This window comes from Macrotis lagotis, chromosome 2 (genome assembly GCF_037893015.1).
Source record: "Macrotis lagotis isolate mMagLag1 chromosome 2, bilby.v1.9.chrom.fasta, whole genome shotgun sequence".
Classification (NCBI taxonomy): Eukaryota; Metazoa; Chordata; class Mammalia; order Peramelemorphia; family Peramelidae; genus Macrotis; species Macrotis lagotis.
Window position 1 is genome coordinate 58,975,249 of NC_133659.1, and position 23,911 is coordinate 58,999,159.

Here is a 23,911-nt window from a genome sequence, read left to right on the forward strand (position 1 = left end):
TGGTTGGTATGGGGCACATAATTTTGTAGATAAGTATGAGAAACTTGGGTGCTCAGTATTTTTACAGTATTTTTAAAAATACCCTTTAAAAAGCATTAATCTTTTTTTAATTGCTACTTTTTGAAACTGCCTCTTCCATCTCCCTCTTCCAAAGAGTCATCCCATATGACAACTTTTTTTACAAAAGAGGAAAAGAAAAAAATCTACAAAATTGTTCAATGCATTCTTTTGGGGGGGGTTGCAAGGCAAATGGAGTTAAGTGACTTGCCCAAGGCCACCCAGCTAGGTAATTGTTAAGTGTCTGAGGCCAGATTTGAACTCAGGTGCTCCTAACTCCAGGGCCAGTGCTCTATCCATTGTGCCACCCAGCCACCCCTGTTCAATGCATTCTAAAAAAATAATCTGACTCTATGCAGGGTTCCATACCTGTAAGACCAGTCCACCACCACTGCTACAGAAGAATGCAGAGAGGTGACAAAAGTATTTTAAAAAATGTTTTGTTGGGGCATTGGAGTCAGGAGGACCCAAATTGAAATCCAGCCTCAGACATTTATTGGCTGTGGCCTTGGACATAACACTTGACCTTGATTGCCTCCAAAAAAATTTCAGATTAATCAAAAATAAGTTTTTATTTGATGCAATTTTGGGGGTTTTTTGCAGTCTTTCCTTGTCAGAGAGCTAACCTCCATAACAAATAACATTTTTGAAAGGGTTTCAAAAATATTCTTAAAGACAAAAATAGATACAATTAGAGTTTAAGGTTTTCTTTTCTTTTTTCTAAATTTAAGGCAGTGGGGTTAGGTGACTTGCCCAAGGCCCCACAGCTAGGTAATTGTTAAGTGTCTGAGGCCAGCTTTGAACTCAGGTACTCCTGACTCCAGGGCAGATGCTCTATCCACTGTGCCACCTAGCTGCCCCTACAATTAGAGTTTAAGACACAAATAAATATGACATAAGTAAGGCATATCCTGCTCTTAGTTTAGTAGGGAAGATGTAACATATTTACAATTAATAAATATATACATTTGTGTGTGTTATGGTACAGAGTGCTTTGTGAGGTCTGAGATGTGATAATACTACTATACAATATTATGTCTCTATTAGAGAGATCAAGAAAGATTTTCTTTAAAAAAGTGACAATTAATTGGACTTTTTTTCACTATTACAGTGAGTTTCTGGGAAATTCTAAGCACAGGGAATGAGGCAGGATAGACACACAGGGAATGAGCTAGGATACTAGTCCACTTTGTCTGGAACATAAAGTAGAAAGATGAGACTGGAATAGAGTGGTTGGTACCACATTGTAGAGAGCCTTTAAACACAGACCAAAGAGAACAAGCTCCTAAGAGGATGACAGGAGAGAGTTAAAGTGAAGGGTTTGGAGCAGAGTATTGATGGAATAACCAAATCTGGGTTGAAGAAGTTTGAAATGTTAGCAGTGTGAAGACTTGGCCATCTATTTCTCATCCATCTTTGCAGTCACTTTAAGCAGCCACTTTTCCTTATATCCTACCTTCCATCATCTCTGCCTCTGCATATGTGTCTTCATCCTCTTTCCTGTAAAGCTCGGAGCAGGTTCCACCTCTTCCCTAACATCTTCACTGGCTTTTTGAAATAGCTTCATGGTTATTTCTTTGTTTATACTTCCCTTTTTCCCATCCCCAGAATAACTTCAAAAACAAGCAACTTGTTCCCAGAGTTCACACAGGACATTGGCACAGTTTGAGGGTTGGCAGAAGGGTGGAAAATCAGGCAGGTCCTGAGTTATTTCATTCATTTCGGGGAGCTTCATGAACTAGAAAATTTTCCTTCTCCCCCCTTGCAATATTTTAGCCACTTAGTCAGAATTGCCTGGATTATCATCCAGTTTATGTCTGAAGAAGGACTTGTGAATCCAGGTCTTGTTGCCTCTGAATCTCTATGCCTCTTATAGTAGGAGGTCATGTTTTTTGCACATAGTAGGTTCTTGACAAACATTTGTTGAATTGTTGAACCTGCTTGGAAGCTGTTGTAGTTCAGATATTTTAAGTGAGGATTTGTACTAAGGAGATAGCAAGAGTGATGAATAGCGAGAAGAGATGACAGAGATGTGACAGGGTGCTCTCCAATAGGTTTTGCTAATTAGATAGGTGAGAACCTGTTAACCCTAATTCCAACATGAGATGGGGCAAATGGTGGTATCATTAATAGAAAAGATGGACCCAAAGAAAGGAGCAGGTTTTGGAGGAGAAAGTAAGTTAAAGCTGAAGGTATACATGTCCTCTAAGCCACTGAAGAGAAGATAGAGCTGAAAATAGGGAGTTAAGGTATGGAAGAGATTCCTGAAACTATCCATGTGAAGGGCAAGACCATAAAGGAAGGTACTTCCCTTCAGAGATTGAGAAGCTGGCAGCAGAGAATGAATATTTAGAGAAGGGAAAAGAAGAACCATGAAAACAATTTAAAATGTCTGGTACAGTGAGTTTCTGGGAAATTCTAAGCATAGGGAAGCTGAAAAGAGAGACAATTCCAAAAGATTTGGTAAGCACTGAGATGTCAAGGAAGATAAGACCTTCATAAGAGGAGAGGTGGGAAGTGTACCCTGAGTGAGTAGATAAGGAAAGGCATAGAAGGCTCTTTTAGGGTTTGGGAGGCCTTGGTGCATTTGTAGTGCAATACCAAAGAAATAGTGAAGGAGTGATTAAAGATGAATGAGAGACAAGGAATGATAAGAGCAAGATCTTAAAGAAAGATGTAGGAGTCATTGGCATCAAGGCTAAAGTTGGAAGGATTACCCATAACAAGGAGCAAAGCTATTGTCCTTGAAATGGAGGAAAGATGATGCAAAAATGCTGTTGAAGATTGTCAGATGTTCTGAATCTCCTTGGTGAAATGACCAGGTCATCATCTGCAAAGGAAAGGGGTGTGATTAGAGGTATGAAATGAGCATAGTTTCTGAGGAATGAAAAAGGAAATTGCCCACATTTTCTAGTTTTTAAAAATATTTTGTATTGATTATTTTTCCTTTTTTTACATTAATACATAGTTATTAAATAAAACATTTCCATAACAGTACGATAAGAAAGATGATTGTGTATGTATCTTCAGATCTACCAACAATTCGCTATTTCTTTCAAACATGAACACAATTATGTAAATTTTTCTATCTTCTCCCCTATCCTAGAAATTGGCAAATATGTATGTATGCATATAAAATTCTTTTTCTGCAGTTAGAATCTTTCTTCATATGTTCTTTATAGTTAATTTGGGTTTATATAAGTAATTAAAATAACTTAGTCAAAGTTATTCTTAAAACAATATTGCTCTTACTATAAAAAAAGAAAAAGAAAAACAATCAAATCATTGATAAGGAACAGAAATAATATAATTATTTCAAGAGATGCTGAAAAAACTTTTGACAAAATACAACACACATTCCTATTAAAAAACACTAGAGAATGTAGGAATAAATGGTGTTTTCCTTAAAATAAAAAGCTGTATATATCTCAAACCAGCAACAGGCATTATATATAATGAGGATAAACTAGGAGCATTTTTAATAGATTTGGGGTGAAACAAGGATGCCCATTAATACCACTACTATTCAATATAGTATTAGAAATATTAGGTTTAGCAACAAGAGAAATAAAAGAAATTGAAGGAATTATAACTGACAATGAAGAAGCAAAACATTCACTCTTTGCAGATGATATGATGGTATACTTAGAGAAGCCTGGAAAATTAACTAAAAAACTACTTGAAGCAATTGACAACTTCAGCAAAGTAGAAGGCTATAAAATAAACTCACATACAACATCAACATTTCTATATATGAACAATAAAGTCCCAGGGTAAGAAAGATTCCATTTCACATAACTGTAAACAATATCAAATACTTGGGAATCTGAATCCTAAGACAAACCCAGAAACTATATGAACACAATGACAAAATATTTTTCATAAAAATAAAGTCAGATCTAAATAATTGGAAAAACACCAATTGCTCATGATTAGTCTGAGTTAATATAATAAAAAAGGCAATTCTAATCAAATTAAATTGCATATTCAGTGTCATACAAATCAAACTAGCAAAAAGCTATTTTTAGGAGCTAGAAAAATAGTAAAAAAATTCATCTGAAGCAAAAAAAGATCAAGACTATCAAGAGAATTGATGAAAAAATGCAAAGGCAAGTGATCTAGCTATATAAGATCTAAAACTATTTTATAAAGTGCCAGTCATCAAAACTGCCTGGTACTGGTTAAAAATAGAGTAATGGAACAGTGGGTTAGGTTATGTACAAGAGAAACAATAGCAAAAATAATAGAAATGTACTGTTTGATTAATCCAAATACATAAATTTCTGGGATGTGAACTCACTATTTGACAAACACTGCTGAAAAAACTTGAAAATAATATGGTAATAACTAGTCATAGACCCACATCTTATACCTTATACAAAAATAAGGTCAAAACAGGTACAGGATTTAGACATAAAGGGAAATACCAAAGACGAATTAAGAGATCAAGAAATGATCTGTCAGACTGTTGGAAAGAGGAGAAATTTATTACTAAACAAGAAATACAAAACATTATAAATTACAAAATGGATGATTTTCACTATATTAAATTAAAAGGCTTTCCACTAATAAAATCAATGCAAGCAAGATTATAAGGAAAACAGAAAACTGGGAAACAATTTTCACAGTTAATGGTTCTGATAAAGATCTCATTTAGAATGAAATAAGAATACAAGTCATTCCTGGAAACCAAGATGGTGGCATGAAGGCAGGAATTCCTGGAAACTCCTTCTTCCCAAAACTCCAAAAGCTGTTGAATTATTACTTTAACCCAAAATTTACAGGGGCAGAACCCACTAAAAATACTGAATGATATGATTTCCCAGTCCAAGACATCTTAGAAGTTCCACAGGAAAAGTCTGTTTCACCAGGACCGGGAGATGGAAAGAGCTGCAGTGCAGGTGCAGCATGGTCATACTGTAGTAAACCAGCTCAAGCAGTCCAGGAACAGCCTATGGGGCACCTGGGACCCTGGGGGTGCCTTATTCCAGAGAGGGCAGTTCTCAGACCTCCTGACCCAGGGATCACCAGGGATAGCTTGAAGGGGTGGTAGAGAACTCAGTTGCACCAGAGTGAGTTTAGAACATAGCACTGGCCTCAGAGCAGGCCTGCAGTGAGAATCTACAGTAGGAATCAGGTAAGCCACCCAGCACTTCCAGAGCTCCCAGCCCACAGACAGTAAGGAGGACCAGGGAGACTACAGAGGTCTTTCCTGCCCTCTGGGGCAGGATTCTGCTGTTTGCCTACACTCAGATCCAGCTTGCATTTGGGCCCCCATACTACCGTAACTGAGCAGGGATCCTCCTCACAGCTCCAGGGCAGAGGGGAGAGTGTCTATGATCATCCACATACCAGAGCACAGGCAAGAGAGTAGTCAGAGACTCTCATAAGACCTTGGAGGAATTAAAGTCCCTCTGGGGTATCCCAAAAACCCTCAAAGCCTTGGAAGTGCATTCAATTAGTCATAGGCTGAGGAAATGAGCAAACAGAAAAAATAGAATATGACCATAGAAAATTACTTTGGTCCCATGGAGGATCAAAATACACACTCAGAAGATGATAAAGTCGAAGCTTCTATATCTAAAACCTCCAAGAGAAATAGAAAAGAAGCTCATGCTATGGATGAGCTCAAAAAAGACTTTGAAAAACAATTAAGGGAAAACTGGAAGAAGAAATGAGAGCGATGCAGATAAATCATGGAAAACCAATTCAGCAGCTTGGTGAAAGAAATACAGAAAAAATGAAGAAAATAACTTGTTAAAAACAGTTTAGGCCAAATGGAAAAAACAACCCAGAAGGCAAATGAGAAGAATGCCTTTAAAAGGCAGAATTGGCCAGCTGGAAAAGGAGCCAAAAAAAGCTCTCTGAAGAAAATAACACCTTCAAATGTAGAATGGAACTAAAGGAAGCTAAGGACTTTGTGAGAAATCAAGAAACAATAAAGCAATACCAAAGGAACCAAAAATTAGAAGAAAATGTGAAATATCTCACTGGAAAAACAACTGACCTCAAAAATAGATCCAGGGGAGATAATTTAAAAATTATTGGGCTACCTGAAAGTCACAAGAAAAAGAACCTAGACTTCATTTTTCAAGAAATACAAGTCATTCCCTAATTGAAAAATGGTCAAAGGATATAAGCAGTAAGTTTTCAAATGAAGAAAGTAAACCTATAAATAGTCATATAAAAACATGTTTCAAATCATAATTGATCATAGAAATATGCATTAAAGCAACTATGAGGTACCACTTGACACCTATCAGATTGGCTAAGGTAACAAAAAAGGAAAATAATCAATGTTGGAGAGAATGTGGGAAAATTGGAATATTAATGCACTTTTGGTGGATTTGTGTACTGATCCAACCATACTGGAGAGCAATCTGAAACTATGCCTAAAAAGCAATAAAACTGAACATACCCTTTGACACAACAATACCAATACTATCCCTATATCCAAATGAAATCATAAAAAAATGGTAGAGGTTCAACATGTTCAAAAATATTGGCAGGAGTTCTTTTTTGTAGTATCAAAGAATTGGAAATTGAGAGAATTTCCATCAACTGGGGAATGGCTGAATAAGTAATGATACATGAAGATTATGGAGTACTATTTCTCTATAAGAAATCATGAGAGGCATGGAAAGAATTACATGAACCGATGCTAAGTGAAAGGAGAAGAATCAAGAGAACATTGTAGGGGTGGCTAGGTGGCTCAGTGGATAGAGCACTGGCCCTGGAGTCAGGAGTACCTGAGTTCAAATCTGACCTCAGACACTTAATAATTACCTAGCCATGTGGCCTTGGGCAAGCCACTTAACCCGATTGCCTTGCAAAAACTTAAAAAAAAAAGAGCACATTGTGCTCATTAACAAGACTGTGAGATGATCAACTTTACAGGATGCAGCTCCTCTCAGCAGTTCAGAGATCAAAGACTACCTTGAGAAGCCTGCTAAGGTTTGTCCTTCATTCTAAAAAAAGATCATGACCTCAGGGAGGTGATGCCATGACAAGTACCTAAACTGGATTTGAGTGAGGGGCTGTGCTAAATCACAGCCTCACTTTCTCCCCCAGAGTTAATTGAGTACAATGGTCAAATATAAATCAGGATGACTGGAGGTAGCCCTGCATGGAAGGGAAGCAAACAGGTCACACATCTAGTAAGTATCAAATGTCTGAGGCCAGATTTGACCTCCCGTCCCCCTGACTCCAATGATGTCACTAATATTCTAGGCATGCTCTTTGTCAACTTAGATTAACAATTTTCTCTTCATTTATTGAATCTAAGCATTGCCAAGTCATCTAATCCAATCTCTCACCTTCAACAACATCACTGACAGGTGTTCATTAAACTTATATTCAAACAGTTCTTTCTTGAGGAGCTATAAACCTTCTGAAGCTATTCATTCTATTTTAAGACAGTGGGCTGGATAAAGAGCTGGCCTTGGAGCTTGGAAGATCTGGTTTCACTTACATCTCTAATACTGAACATCTGTATGGACTTGTGCAAATCACTTAACTTTCCTAGATTTCATTTTATTCATTTACAAAATAAATGAAGGAATTGGTCAACCAATCAATCAGAAAACATTTATTAAATGCCCACTATGTATTAGGCACTTCACTAAGCTCTGCAAATACAGAAAGAAACAAAAATAACCCCTGCCCTCAAGCAGATTACAATCTAGTTGGGAAAAAAACAAGCAATCTATATGAAGGATAAAGAGGAAATAATTTGACAGAGGGAAGGCAATAGAAAGAGGGATTGGGAAAGACATCCTGTAGAAGATGGGAAGTTAGTTGCAATTTAAAGGAAGCTGGGGAAGCCAGTAAGTAGAGATGAGAAGGGTGAACATTCCAGGAATGAGGGACAGTCAGAGAAAATGTACCAAGACAAGAGATGAAGTACCTTGTTCCTGAACAGCAGAGAGGCCAGTATCACTGGATCACAGACTATGTTGTAAGGACTAAAGGAAGAAAGGGGCTAGGTTATGAAGGTCTTTGTACACCAGAGGGTTTGTATACAGTGCATCACTGGAGTATACTGAATGAGAGCTAACCATGTTGTGCTTGTACCTTAGGAAAATTGATTTAGTGACTGATTAGACATGGATTAGAGGGGAGAGACCTGAGACAGTAGCCTAGACATGAGATGAGTCTTCACAGTCTCTGATATATGTTCCAGTTCCAGAGTTATGATCCTATCGAGATACTGACTGTGAAATCTCAGGCAAACCATTTAACTTTTCAGTGCTCTAGGTTGCTCTCTAGGAATATTAATTTACAGAATTGGTAAAGGGAGTTTCCTCTTCCCAGCATTTCTCTATCAGTAAAATCAAAGGTCCATCACTAAACTTATCCAATTATTCACCATTATATTCCACTAATTTTTGTGACTTTCAATCAGTGGAAGGTTTCTAGAAAATAGTCCTTCTAACAGTCACTAAAAGCTATTATATCCTACCGACATTTGCTCTTTTTGAGGCTAAACAATCCCAGTTCCGGGTCACTAAACATTCTAGTCACCCTCATCTGTACATATAATTTATCAATAAAATGACAAGATTAAGGAGAAATATTTGGAATACTATCTTATAACTTTAGTAGGGGGGAATTAAGTAGCTCAGTGGATAGAGCACCAACTGAATGTCAAGAAGAATTTTCTCCAAGTTCAAATTTGGCCTCAGATACTTCTCAGCCATGTGAGCCTGGGTAAGTTACTTAACCCAATTTGCCTCAGTTCCCCCATTGGTAAAATGAATTATAAAAAGAAATAGCAAACCACTCAAGTATCTCTGTCAAGAAAACTCCAAATGGGGTAATGAAGACTTAGATACAATTGAAATAACTGAATAACAACTTTATCCTGCATATCTTTTGATAAGATTCCATGGATTGCAACTCTGGATTTTGCCAATTCAAATTTACATGAATAGATTGTTTTAATTGGACCTCAAGTTAAGAAGACCCAAGTTCATTGTGAATGTAACTTCAGACACTCGGTATATGTATGTAGGAACTTGGGCAAGTAACTCAATCTCTGCCTTGGGTTTGATGAAAATAGCACCATTCCCCTAGGGTTACAATGGAGATCAAATCCATAAATGCTTATTCCATTGCCCTCCCTCTTTCCTTCATTAAATAGCAGTAGATTATGGATGAAGAATTTACTAACAACGGAATAAGGTTCTGAAAAAAGAAGATAAAGTTTGGGGGAAATTTTTTAGAAGAGAAATAATTTTGGGAAGAGTGTGATTCTTTTAAGTATGGATACAGCCTGGACCTGTGATTTCATTGTTATAAGGAATCCCAGGGAAATAAATTTCCTCTGCCAATGAGAGATGCCCCAAGCACAGAGAAGTTATAACCTGTCCAAGGTCATGAATAAGGACATATTAGATTCGGCATTTGAATCCAAGGACAGCTTGGATACATACACCGTGACATACTTCTTCTCAGTAGTTTGATAGCCATCTTCAAATATTTGGAGGACTATAATGTGAAAGAAGGTTCCGATTTGTTCAGCTTGGCCCTGAGAGCATAACTAGAAGATCTAGTAAAAACTGCAAAGAGGTCAGCTTAGACTTGATGCAAAGAAACAAAGAAGCAAAGAGAGAGAGAGGGAGGGAGGGAAAAAGGAGGGAGGAAGGAAGAGGGGAGGGAAGAAGGGAGGAAGGGAGGAAGGGAGGAAGGGAGGAAGGAAGGAAGGAAGGAAGGAAGGAAGGAAGGAAGGAAGGAAGGAAGGAAGGAAGGAAGGAAGGAAGGAAGGAAGGAAGGAAGGAAGGAAGGAAGGAAGGAAGGAAGGAAAGGAGGGAGAGAAAAAGGACCAGTTATGAACAATGCTATCCACATTCAGAGGAAAATATTTTGGAGTCTGAATGCAGAGCAAAGCATACTGTATTCACTTTTTTAAAACTTCCTGTTTTTCCTTTCTTTCCCCTTAGTTCTAATTCCTCTTTCACAACATGACTTATATGTAAATATATTAAAAACAAACATACATATACAACTATTACAACTGTTCCATGGGAAGTGCAGAGGGAAGGGAGGATGGCAGAAAATATGGAACTCATAAATTTTCAAATGGATGAATGTGAAACACTATCATTGCAAGTAGTGTAAAAATAAAATAAAATTCCAATAAGAAGAAAAAAGAAGATTCATCTTCATGAGTTCAAATCCAGCCTCAGATGCTTAATAATTTTGACCCTGGGCAAGTCACTTAACCCTCTTTGCCTCAATTCCTCATCTGTAAAATGAGCTGAAGAAGATGGCCAGTATCTTTGCCTCATAACTACAGTGCTTTCCTTCTCTATCATCTCATTTCATAGAAATTGCATAATTTGTCCAAATCAAAACATTTGTGGCCTCTCCTCCACAAAGCCTTAGCCAAATTCCAGGTGATGATCTCTCATGGCACTTTCTGTTTATTATATTACACTCTCTGTTATATTTATTTGTCTTTATGTCATATCAGTCAACAAGCATTTATTAAGCTCCTACTGTATAATAGACACTGGGGATTCAAGAACAAAAATGAAACTGTCCCTGACTTCAAGAAACTTACATTCTATCATATGATAAAATATTCATATATATATATATAATATATGCATATATATAAACAAAAATATGTTCAAAATAAATACAAAATATGAAACCAGGGGGCCCTGCAAGAGGATTTTATGTAACTTTTTTGTCTATGAAGCTACAGTTATCTACCATTTTCTGTAAACTTCAACAACAGCAATTCTTACCTGAACTCTCTGAGCAACTCCGATGTCCCACCAGGCAATGACTTGCCTCCTGGTTTCCTGCCAAAGATATCCCGGCTTTTTCCATTGGCAATTCTTAGCGATGTCCTCTCAGGTAGACTTTCAGGGAAGATACCTCTGATCTAAGTGGGAAGGCACAAGGTAGAAGTTAAAATGCATCTGTTATGCACCTAATATATCCCAGACACTGCAAAACAGTAAAGACACAAAGATACAAAAATTGTGCTTGCTCTAAAAGAACTCAAGTAAAAAGGAAAAGGTCAATGAAGGCATCCCTTTTGTTAATACTAGATGTGCCAAGCATATAGAACTATTTGGGGCTGTAGCTTCACTTCAAAGAGCTTCTGCTATTTGTTTTATTCATTCACATGCTCTTGTGGGACAGAAGAGGAATATAGCAAAAGACAGTCTCATTAACCCTCTTTTCATTCATGGTGCCAACCTGCCTCAAACTCTGATGTTTTCCTAGAGGACCTTCCATCTTCTAAGAGACTACTCCTTCCAGATCTGAAAACAAAGAAAACAGCTAATTTCCACTAATTTATTATTCTGAAACACTTGCTGACCTTAATCATGGCACCCAAAGTAATGATTAACTTCACCTCTTCAGGTCAGGGTTTTGCCTCTCAGCAGAAACCCCAACTGACTGCAATCTTCTTCAGTCAGCTTATGGAACAAGAAAAGAACCCAATGCTGTTTGTAATAAATCTGTCATGAGAAAATGGTATAATGCTGAATGGCAAATTTGTGTCTGTAGCAGAAATGATTGAATCATGCTTTAATGATTTCTAGATGCTTGTTAAAAACATAAACAAAAATAAATAATTTCCTTTTCGGGGGCAGCTAGGTGGCGCAGTGGATAGAGCACTGAGCCTGGAGTCAGGAGTACCTGAGTTCAAATGCAGCCTCAGACACTTTAATAATTGCCTAGCTGTATGACCTTGGGAAAGCCACTTAACCCCATTGCCTTGTAAAAAAAAATAGTAATTATTATAATAATAATTCCCTTTTCAGGGTACTTTAATGCTCCTCATTAGAACCCTCTGGGATAGATAGCATAATTATAATTTTTCTCATTTTACAGTTAAGGAAACAGAGATTCTGGGAGGTCTTAAATATTTGCTTGTCTATACAGCCAGTCAGTATAAGACATGAGATTTGAGGTCAGGCCTTCTGATTAACTTCTTTATGAAACCCACTAGCTTTCTTTTGGTTTCCTAAGTTGGGCTTTTGTCCTGGCTAAAGGAATTCATTGATCATCTCTTTGACAATTATAGTATTCAAGGTATTTTTAATGAATTGAAATTTTAGTTTATCAGCTTCTTTTGAGTTTATCTAGGGTGAAATAACCTGATCATCCCTGATTGAGATGATGGAAAAGTGTTCTTGAAAATTCAGAGCTAAGGACTGGACCTGTGTTTGGTAAGTAGAACAAGGCGCAGACCTACTGTGGTTCTCAGTCTGAGTTGACACAAGTGAGCAAAGGAAAAACTGACATGGCAAATTTCTATATGAATAATCCACTTATTAAAGCCAGAAGAAGGAGAGGAGGAGTTTTTATAGTTTAAGTATCATAGTCATAAGACATTGGTAGGTCAATCAAGGAGAGAACAGTGGAGGTAGAACATCCTCAGGTGACAAACATCCAGAACCACTTTCCTTTGTTGTATAAAGTTCTTGGTGTTCTTGGACACACCATTGCTCCAGATTACTTGGGTTACCTCTATTTCCTAAAAATATAAGAAGAATTCAGGTTAAATATTATTGTATGTCTACATCATTGCATTATTGCAAAAGAAATCTCTTATACCACAATCAATATTATTTGATCCAGTATGCAAATTCTTAGATGAAAGGAGTTTGGGAACTGAAAGGGACAAAAGCTCACCAAACATCAATGTATTTCTTTTTCTGTGGAACTGAAGACCAAGAAGGAAAGTGTTTCATTTTTTATTGCTCTTGCCCTGCAAATTACTTTCTATTTCCTTTGCACATGTTTTTCTTTTATTTAACTGAATAGCTATTGCTTTTCTCTAGTGGATTGCAATCTCTTTGAGGACGGGGGTTACTTCTTTTTGGTCTCATATGAGATGAAATAATTTTTATAAAGTAGCTCCCACAATGTCTTACACATAACCTGTCCTTAAAAACGCTTATTAGATTGAACTGCAGAAATTATGGGGATGGAATTTGCTTCTCCTTTTCTTCTTTTGCTAGAGAAATTAAAAGTCCAGAAGAGATTAGGACATAGAAGGAACCAAAGAGGGGAAGGCAAAGATAATTACATAGATATGTCTTAGCACTTTTAATAAATTGAATTAGTTTAAGATCACCACTCCCAATTAATAGCACTGAACCTCAAATTTATAGAATAAAATCTTTAAACACTTGAACTTTTAAATGCTGATTTTAAAAATTAATTCATGAAGCTAGAAGAATGTGTATTTCTGTTGGTTATTCTCATAACATTCTTTAAAAAAATCTCATCCAATATAACTAGTAAATGACAATGTGACCTGGGGCCAGGAACTTCACCTTTGATTCCACAGGGAGAAAGAGTTCCTTTGCAGAGAGCTGTAACTTCTTTATCTATTTCCTTTAGGTGCTTGCATTTTGTGATTATTCTTCGCTTTTCCCATTAATATAATTTCATACTATCAACTACAACCATTAACCATTTTTTACCACTGTGTGAAGAGGCAGATGTGGATTCCATAGTGTGCAAAGTACTGAACCTGGAGTCAGAAAAGCCTGAGTTCAAATTCAACCTAAGTAACTTACTAGCTATGTGATCCTGGGCAAGTCATTTTACTGTCATCTGCCTTGTTTTCCTCAACTGTAAAAGTGAGAATCATCATGGCAATACCTTCCAGAGATACTGTCAGGATCAAATGAAATCATAAAGTCTGTCACCTAGGAGATACTATTAGTGACATTGTAGCTATCATCATCATCATCATTATTATATATTATTGATATATATCTGTAGAATTTATGAGATCACAGGTATTATATGAAAATATATTGAATCAGGGGATCATACAGTAAGGACTGAAGATGGTGATTTAGGTTCTTGACCAATTCTACAGGTATACTAGCCGTAGTAATTGCCTGTAGCCTCTGAGTCTATTTTCAGTTCACAAAAGTCAGTGTAGAAGTGGGACAATTAAAGTAATGATCCATTAATCCATGACTGAGGTAGAAGGAAGACATAATTCCAAGATATTCTCAGAGAATTTTAGAGCTGAAAAGGATTTTGAACATCTTCTAGTCCCAAGTTCTAATTTTATAGATGGAGAAACTGAGACTTGGTCACTAACAGAATTTCCTAACTAGAGGGAGAGTCTTGACCACAAGATCAGTTTGTATCCCTTCCTATAATAATCTTTAAGGCACTAACATTCTGCTAGGAAAATACAATATGTAAAAAGTCTCACGGGATTTATGCTTTACCCAGAAATGCTGAACATTTTAAAAAGTAATTTGGATATAAGAACAGGCAGCATACTCTTCTATGTCACAGACACAAACTTTCAAACTGATGTAGAACCATTATTCTTCTTGGAGTTCAGTCATCTACTAAGTTTGAATCCATCTAATTGTTTTATTTCCTGACCTAGAATTTTTTCTATAGGAATAATATAAGATACTTTCTACATCCTCCCCACTCTCCCCTTTGTCTACCAGTTTAGGAACTTAAAAAGGAAAAATGAAGAAATGAATTTAATTCATTCATTCAACAAATATTTTGTGTGTCTATTTTATACCCAGTATGCAGAGTTCCATCCTGCTTCCATCATACTGAAAGGTAACATATCCCCTTGGGCCTTATATACTCCACAAAAATCCTTCTCTTATGCCTTGACAAAATATCAATGTGACACTTAAGTCTCACAGACCATGCTGTTTCCACCAACCTGGAATGACTTTTGAGTATGATTCCATCAATATATGGAGAAGTTCATCCTCAGTTTATACAAGACTTCCCAAATTTCTCCAAAAATAGTCTTTTTTGTTATTTCTTAACCATATAACAGTCTTTCATTATATCCATATACCATAATTTGGCAAGCCATTTCCCCTATTGATGCATACCCCAGTTCTTTGCTAAAATAAGTGTTGCTATAAATATATTTGTACATATAAGTCCTTTACCACTTTCTCTGACTTATCTGGGTTCCAAGTCTAGTAATGTTATTGTTGAGTCTGAAAAATACATAGTTCAATGATTTGGAGGGCATAGTTTCAAAATTGCTTTCCAAAATGGCTGGACAATTAACAATTCCACCAATGTAATGGAATTAGTGTGTCCATTTTCCTAAAACCCTCCAATAATTGTCAATTTAATTTTTTTCTCTATCTTTGCCAATCTGATGGGTGAGAGGTAGAACCTCAAAGCTGCTTGAATTTACAGATAGGAAAAATTTGGGGGGGCTAAATAGAATTGTATCATGCTATTTTACTAAAATTAGTCATTTTCTTTGAATTTCTAGGATCTTACAAAACTGTGACATGACTTGACATCTATTATTAATCCATTCAGTTCTACAAAGTGTGCTGACAGAGTAAGAAGCTCATAAGGAAGCCCTCAGACCTATTATGGACATTACCTGGTACCTTTAAGCCATACTGATAGCCATAAGGTTAGTTCATAATGTCAACCCAACATCACCTCAACTTGTAAATACACAATTAAGGATGACTCACTTTAGTTACTACACTGGATCACTTACTACCACCAAAAACACAAAGCAGTATTCTGATTAATCACCTGGTTTGTGCCCAGAATCAACTGTATTATATGCAATTGAAATTGCTAGTTTATTCATTGTCTTGGTTAGCACTACCCAACACCATTTAGCACTACCCCACACTATTTAGATGTGAATCATGTGACCAGAAAAGATAGGGCAGTTAATTTCTGGAAACATTTCCAACCCCAAAACTTCAAATGAAATGGAATAAATGGAATAAAAAGACAAAAAATTCACATACTAGGTAAAAATCACATCAATTAATATGAAAGAGTTTTAAAACTTAGATTTTTCATAGAACATCACAACTCCAACTGACTGTTGGAGTGCACAATACTCAAAACAATTAAACAAGCTGGTAATTCAAACCCCAGCTGTAAGAATCCCCCATAGTAGTCTCAGACTCCTTCCATATTCTTTTTTTTCAAAGTAGTACAAAGACTGCATTGTTTTTTGACTATTATTGGTAAAGTTATGACTCTTTCTGATCACTCATTTATTTCCTAAATTTTCACAAGCATTCCTTTAATAAACATCCTAAAATTTTTCCAGGAATTAAAATTAATTTAATAATTCATGAGGCATAGTTTTCAAATTATATTTTCTTTCCTTTTCTGAAAGAATTTGTTACTCCAGTCCTGTAGCATTGTTTGTATGCTTTATGGTTTTTCAAATATTACTATCAGTGGTTCAATAAATACATCTTTCAATTTTTTTGATATCCTGGGCCTGATGACTTGAATGTCTCAAGGACAGCTGGATATATACTTTTTTTTATCTCCTTGCTTATTTTGAACTTCAACTCATTATTGTTTTTTCTATTCTTTTCAAATAAATACTATATACAATGTTGAGCCTGGAATCAGGAGAGCCTGGATTCAAATCCTGCCTCACAAAGCAAGTCACTTAATTCCTGTCTACTTGTAACCAGACAGACTATCTTGTAATACTTACTTCAATTCTCCAAGAAAATACTGAAATACCAGAGAAAAAGAGCTTCATACCAACTTGGTTATTAATTGGTTTTAATAGGATTATTTAGGATAATTGGAGGAATTTGTTTACAAGAGATCAGTCCTCCTGGGTAACAGCAGGATAAATTTGGGGTGGATGCCCCCATATCAACCCTAGGCCAGTTAAAGGACTTTAAAGAAATAGAACAAAGAAGGAATAGTGCTAGAGATTGCCCTGGGTCATGAGCAAGTTTTTCCATGAGATAAAATATTTGGAGTTTCTTTGGCTGTTCACATTTCCTCAAGGTAGTTTGCATTTTTCTGTGGAGACATTGATCACATTCCCACTGTGGTTTGTTCCAATATACTACTTCGGTTTTTTCGACTGTAAAATGGGAATAATAATAGTACTTACCTCCCAGGCTTGTGGTGAGGATAAACTGAGATATTTATAAAGTATTTAATACAGTATCTGGTATGTAATAGGAGCTTCATAGATACTTGTTTCATTCCTTTTCTATTGCTTGTTATCTTTATTCCATTCTCACTGAATAGTAGTTCTATTTCTATTTCAATCTTCTTTTCTTCAATATAATTTAAAATCCAATTTTATTCTTCCAAAAAAATCTTTCAAAGCTCACTTTTCATCTGCTCTAATTCTTTCCATTATTCCTCTTTTTTAAAAAATGTTCCAGGCAAAATTCAAAATTACAACTTCCCATTCTGTACTCATTTAGCATTGTCACGTACTAAGGGTTCATGATTTCTCTTAAAATTTTCTCATAGGGAACAAACAGCTAGGTAAATAAAGCAGTGAATAAAGCACCAACTCTGGAGTAAGGAGGACCTGAGATCAAATCTGACCTCAGACACTTAATAATTACCTAGTTGTGTGACCTTGGGCAAATCACTTAACCCCATTGCCTTGCAAAAACCTAAAAAGAAAAAATCTTCTGAAATATTTTGTTCTTGCAGATGAATTTTGTTATTATTTTCTATATATGTAAAAACAACTAACAAACAAAAACCTTACAAGTTTGATTAGGATATTGTATTGGCATGGCCCAGTCATGAACAATTAATCTCTCCAATGCATCCATTCAGATCTTCTTGGCTCTGCAGTCATCTCTCTATGCACTAAATCATGCTATACCTTATATATGTTCCATCTGTAAATATAGGATAATTAGGAGGATTGGCTGGATCACCTTGAGCAATTAGTTTAATTTCCCGATGTTCCAGGGAACTTTCTGAGATTCCAAGTTGCAAACAGTTTCCTATCCCTATTTATTTCAGAAAGGGGAAAATGTTTTGTAGTTTATCCATAGAAGTGTTAGTGTTTGATAGAATTCACTTGTAAATTTTTTGACTCAGGGTATTATTTCTTTGGAAGTTTATGACTAGCTCAATTGCTTTAGCTGAAATTTGGTTAAATTCCCTTTTTCATATTCTGTTAATCTGCATTTTTTGCAATTTTATAAGATTCATTTTTTAAGTTCTAACACTTTTTGGCATATAAGTGCGCAAAATTTTTCTAACACTTTTATTGACTCTTCATCTATTGATATTTTCCCTTTTATGTCAAATAATGGTAACTAATATTTTTCTTTTTTTAAAATAAAATAAGAAAATGATTTGTCTTGCTTTTGGTCCTATTTATTAATTTGGTATTTTTATTTCAATTTATCAGCTATTTAATTTTCAGGATTTCAATTTTTATGCTAATTTGATTTACTAGTTGATTTACTAGTTTTTTCATTCAAATGCTGGTTCATTCCACACTAGCTCCATCTTGAAAATTCGATTATATTGTCTCATTGTTATGATTTTCCTTTATAAAATTGTATCGATTTATCATTCGACTCATACATTCTTTAGAATTCTATTTGGTCACTCTTTAAATGTAAATTTGTTTTTGTCACATAATTCTTATTAGTTATGAATTGATTTAACCAGGATCAGCAAAGAATTTGCTTAATATCTTTGCTTTTCCATATTTATATGTAAGGATTTATTTGTGTTCTAGCTGGTGGTCAACTTTTTTTAAAGGTGAGATCAAATCTGAATGTAATATGAAACAAGTATGATACTGAGAATAAACCAAGAAGAATAAAAACAGAAAATTAAATGAATTTCATAAAAATTCTAAATAAAATGCTTTTTAAAATATTACAATAATATGTTATAAATAATATACATTTGTGATAAACTGGGATTTATGGAGTGGTTTAACCTAACATAAACTATATGAATAGTTTATTACATCAATAATAAAAGTTTTAAAAATTATATGATTGCTTAGTAGATGAAAAAAGCTTTTGATAAAGTTCAAAACTCATTTCTATTAAAAGTACTTAAAAGTACTGGTCTTTAATGGAATTTTTTTTAATTGATTTTTTTAAGAAACATTTATCTAAAACCATCAGCAAACATTATTTGTATGAGGATGAACTACAAACTTTTCCTGTAAGATCAGAGATAAAAAAGGATGCTGTCACCAATATTATTCAATATTGTAATAGAAATCCTAGTAATAACAATAAAAGAAAAGGAAATAGAAGGACTCAGAATAGGTAACAAGGTAATAAAACTATCTTTTGTGATGATGATATACTTGAAAAAATTTAGACTCACCTAAAAAGGGAGATGAAACAAATAATTTTAGCAAACTAGAAGAATATAAAGTAAATCCACATAAATCATCATCATTACTATATATGACAGACAAAAATATAAAAAGATCTAGTTAAAAAATACCCCATTTAAAATAACTCTAGACACTTTAAAACACCTGGGATAACACCTGCCAAAACATACCCATGAACTAAGAAAAACAAAATTACAAAAAACTTTTTATGCAAATAAAATCAGATTTAAGTAATTGGAGAAATATTAACTATTCATGGGTAGACAGGGCCAATATAACAAAAAATGATGATTTTTACCCAAACTAATTTGTAAATTAAACACAAATCCAATTAAATTATGAAAATACTATTTTGCTGAATTAGGAAAATAACAAAAATAATTTGGACGAATAAAAAGTCAAGAATGTCAAAGGAAATAATGAAAAATGTGAAGGAAGGAGGGTTAACAGAAGCAGATCTCAAACTATATTATAAGCAATAATTATCAGAATTATCAGATATTAGCTAAGAAATATAAAAGTAGATCAATGGAATAAAGTAGACCTAAAATTTACCGAAGTAAATGAATGTTTAAAACCTTGTATTTGACAAGTATAAAGACAAGTTTTGGGGATAAGAACTCTTTATTTGGTTAAAAAAAATACATGTTGGGACTCATCCCTGAAGTTAGATTTATCATATGTATATTAGCTACTTTAAAGGATTATGATAAAACCCAAATGGGATAGTATATGAAAACTACCTTGCAAACTTTAAAATGCTAATTATTTATTAGAATAGAATTTATTCAGTTCAATTCAGTACTACTTCTATATATCAAAGAACTATAATGCCTAAAGTCATAAGCTCAAGGCTTATGTCCCACAAGGTGTTGTCCCGAGCTCCAATTAAATTCTGCTTGACCGTGTTTGGTAAAAAGATATCGTGCCAATATCTAATCACCAGTGCTTTGTTTCTTGAGTGAAAGGCAAGAAGAAAGAGGCAAAGGGAGGAGTTTTTCCATACCTGCATATCATAAAGGCAAACTTAATTGACTGGCTCAGAAGGGAGAAAGCAGATGAAACAACAACACGGCCACTTCTCAGACAGCAGGAATTAATTCAGAGGTTCATATCTTTTCCTCATCACCTGACTACAGCACGACCAAATCTGAATTTTCCTTTTTGTCACAGGTTAGTTTTATGAGCTTGCATTTCTAAAATCATTTGCGACACTAAGGCTAAATTGTGGGGAGGAGTGTGTGTGTGTGTGTGTGTACATGGTGGGTAACATATGCACTTATCTGTATATACATATATATAGGGAAGCATTTTATATTTATATAATTAAACATTTAAAGAAACACACTTTTCTTATCTGTCTCTAGTTATCCATAACAAAGAAGTAGTTTATCTACATTGAATGGAAAATTCATAAATGAGAGCTTAAAAGACGGGAATTCACAATATTTCTAAATCTAGTTCATATTCGAATAGCTTAGGAATTCACTAAGGAAAAGATTCTTTTGGAGGGATTTTTTTGACAAGTCAATGGGGTTAAGTGATTTGCCAAGGTCACACAGGTAGTTATTAAGTGTCTGAGGCCATATTTGAACTCAGGACCTCCTGACTCCAGGGCCGGTGCTCTATCCACTGTGCCACCTAGCTGCCCCTAGGAAAACTATTCTTGTGGCAAGTCTGTGGGTGGCCTTCCCTAATAAGGTGTAAAGACTTTTGCCACAGTTGCTATCAGTGGGGCTCAGCCTCTATCTAAACTCAAGCCTCAGATTGTATCAGCCAGCAAGTGTGATCATAAAGGATTGCACAAATTGGAAGAGAAGCTGCCAATTCTTCAACAATCAAGTGAGAAGGCTATAGCTGGAACGAAGGAACTTATCTTCCAAAGTAGCCGGCAACAAGGATACAATATCCTCTAGAGTTTTTGGTGGCAAGGATGCAGTCTCCAGTTCCAGATTCCTGTCTCCAGTACAGTGTTGGGTGCCAAAGATGCTATAGCCAGCAGAGTGGTCGATCCAGAATGCGGTAGACATGACCAAATCAATGATGACCAGTAGTGTCAACAGCATTGTGGACTGCAAAATAGGACAAATTGTCCTCAGTAATGTTAAGAAAATCTGAAGAATGACTTGACAACTCTTTGCCCATGACAGATGAAGATCTATGACTATTACCTCCCCTAGAAGGATTTGACATAACAATGTTATTGTGTTCACCTGGGTTTCCTGTCCTCCAAGCTCCACCTGTGGGTCTACCAGTACGCCTTGATTAAAGCAATACAGACCAAGCAGAAAACTGAAGAGGCCCTCCTATAACTCTCTCAAGCCATCAGCTTGATTGAAAATTTAAAGCAGGGTGGTGTTCAGAAATTTCTTAATGGCCAAGATAAACTCCACTAAATGTGAATAAACTGGAACTAACAGGAATTTAAGGACTCTAGTGATGCTGCCCTAGTTTCTGCTGAACCTGAGCAGGTTGAATCTCATACCCTCACCATTTTCCAGGACTTCACTCAACAGCTTCAGGGTAACTGCTTATAGCTTCTGTCCAGTATCCAAGACTTCCTAGCAACATATAAGACAATATACACCAGTTCTCACCCAAGTTAGAGAGCTTTGGGCTGCCTTCTTAGGACATCTCCAGTAGCTTCCTGATCCAGAGAAAAGAGAGGGTCCAAGTGACCCTGAATGAGATGACTGAATACATAGATTATAACCTTAAAGAGAACCTTTTCCCATTTTATCAGACCTCTAGTGAGTCAAAGAAAACTCCAGAGAAGATGGAGACCAACTTGAAAACCCAGCTGTGACACAGACAGGAGTTGATTAATTCAATTTCTGAGATTTTTGGACAGAAAGCTAGACTTATCTTTAAAACCTAACTCTTGGCAAATGGGTTTATAATACTTCCTGTTGATTCTTAAAGAAACTAATTAGTCACAACTACCCGCAGCTAATTCCAGTCTTAGTTCTATTTAATGGTGATAGGGGAAATGGACCTTCCCCCTCACATCTCAGGATCAGGATTTAAACAGAAAGTAGGAATATAGTCTCTCTGTACCCTATCCCTGAGTAATCTGGATGTGTCTAAACTCAAACCAATAACTCATGCTTGTCTTTCCATAAACCTTTCCTTACTCCTTATAGAAATTATGCTTTGCTAATTGAACCAGGTGCTATAAAGGCTAGTAAAATAGAAATAACCCTTCCATAGTACTAGAAAATAAGCTCCCCACTTTTTGGTGGGGATGAAATGGGAGATGTAACATTTTTTTTTCTTTCTCAGCCAACTCCTCCAAGCAATGGTGTAGATAAACTGTTTTTTGTACTAAACTCTATTACTCCAAATAAATCTTACCTGCATTAAAAAAAAAAGTACCCACGGGGGGGATAGGGTGAGATTTGGTCCTTTTTTAAAGTAGGAGATAAAAAGAGAAACAGATCAGAAAACACAAGAATTTTCACAAAAGCAACAGATCAGAAATATTAGATGATTTCAGAAATCTAGATGGCAAGGATCAATATATTTTCGTACTCCATTAAAAGTTCCACTGCAATGAAGAAAAGCAACAGAGTAGACATACTCCACCTTACAATGATTTTCTAAAATTACTTTGTAAAACCAGAAGACAGATTTTTTTTATTAGATTATACATTTCAGTTTGTTTCTATTTATACTGAGCAGGTATAATTATTTGACTAATAGCCATATGATCTTCAGTAAGTTACTTAACTTTAGTCCTCATTTGTAAATGAGACGAATATACTACATTGTCTCTAAAAATCAGCCCAAATTCTGTATTTCTATATCTATGATGTAGGGCTATATTTTTTACCATGAATATAACTTCATTTTTCTGGTGGATGGTGAAGGGTTTGGTTGCCTGACAAAAATGTTTGCTCCATGTTTAAAGAACTTGTGAAATAATGTAAGTATAAAGGGAGAGGCAATGTTTCCTCTTGTTCTTGTTCTTCTGATTTTTGATATTGTGGCTAATTAGCATTAGGTAATTTTCCTGCCACATAAATCAATGTAGCAGTGATAATGTAGTTATAATAGTCAATCTTTCATCCATGGTTTTTTAAAACCAAGAAAGTGTCATGGAATTTTTTTAAGAAGTTGGCTATTATTTATTTGATCATCTATTCTTATATTATCGGATCTTTTCATCTTCTAGATGAATAAATTGAAAAACTACACAACTTTCTTGACTTTACATCACAAGTTACTGGAAGAACTAGAGGTTTATCTAAGGTCTTCTAAATCTCAGTGTAATATGTGTGTGTGCCTTTATCATATTGTCATTGATATACAGTTTCATTAATTCTTTTGTCTTTCTCTCTGTCTCTGTATCTTTGTCTCTGTCACTATCTCTGTCTCTCTCTGTCAGTCTCTATTTGTCTGTGTGTGTGTATGTGTATGTGTATGTCTCTGTCTCCACTGTTTTTAGGAAATTCTCTATGTTTTCTGATCTGTATGTATTCTTTTTTTTTATTTCTACTTTAAAAAGAACTAAATTCCACCCAATCCTTGTAGCTATTAGTGTGTCGCTCTCTTTGTCTCTCTTTCTCTCTCTCTCTCTTTCCTCACTTTCTCATGTCCTCCTCTTTCTGATTTTCATGAGTGATTTTTCCCAGTTCTTTTCTTCTGATATTAGTTTAAAGAAAGCACAATAGGATATTGTCTCTTTTCTCCATTTTAAAAGATACTGGGGGTCGCTAGGTGGCACAG

The 23,911-nt window shown here is 35.4% G+C and overlaps 1 pseudogene; it reads left to right on the top strand.

Annotated features, from left to right (window-relative positions):
- The first annotated feature begins 4,937 nt into the window (after positions 1-4,937).
- Positions 4,938-21,989, top strand: LOC141511873 (perilipin-3-like; annotated as a pseudogene).
- Positions 21,990-23,911: the final 1,922 nt, after the last annotated feature.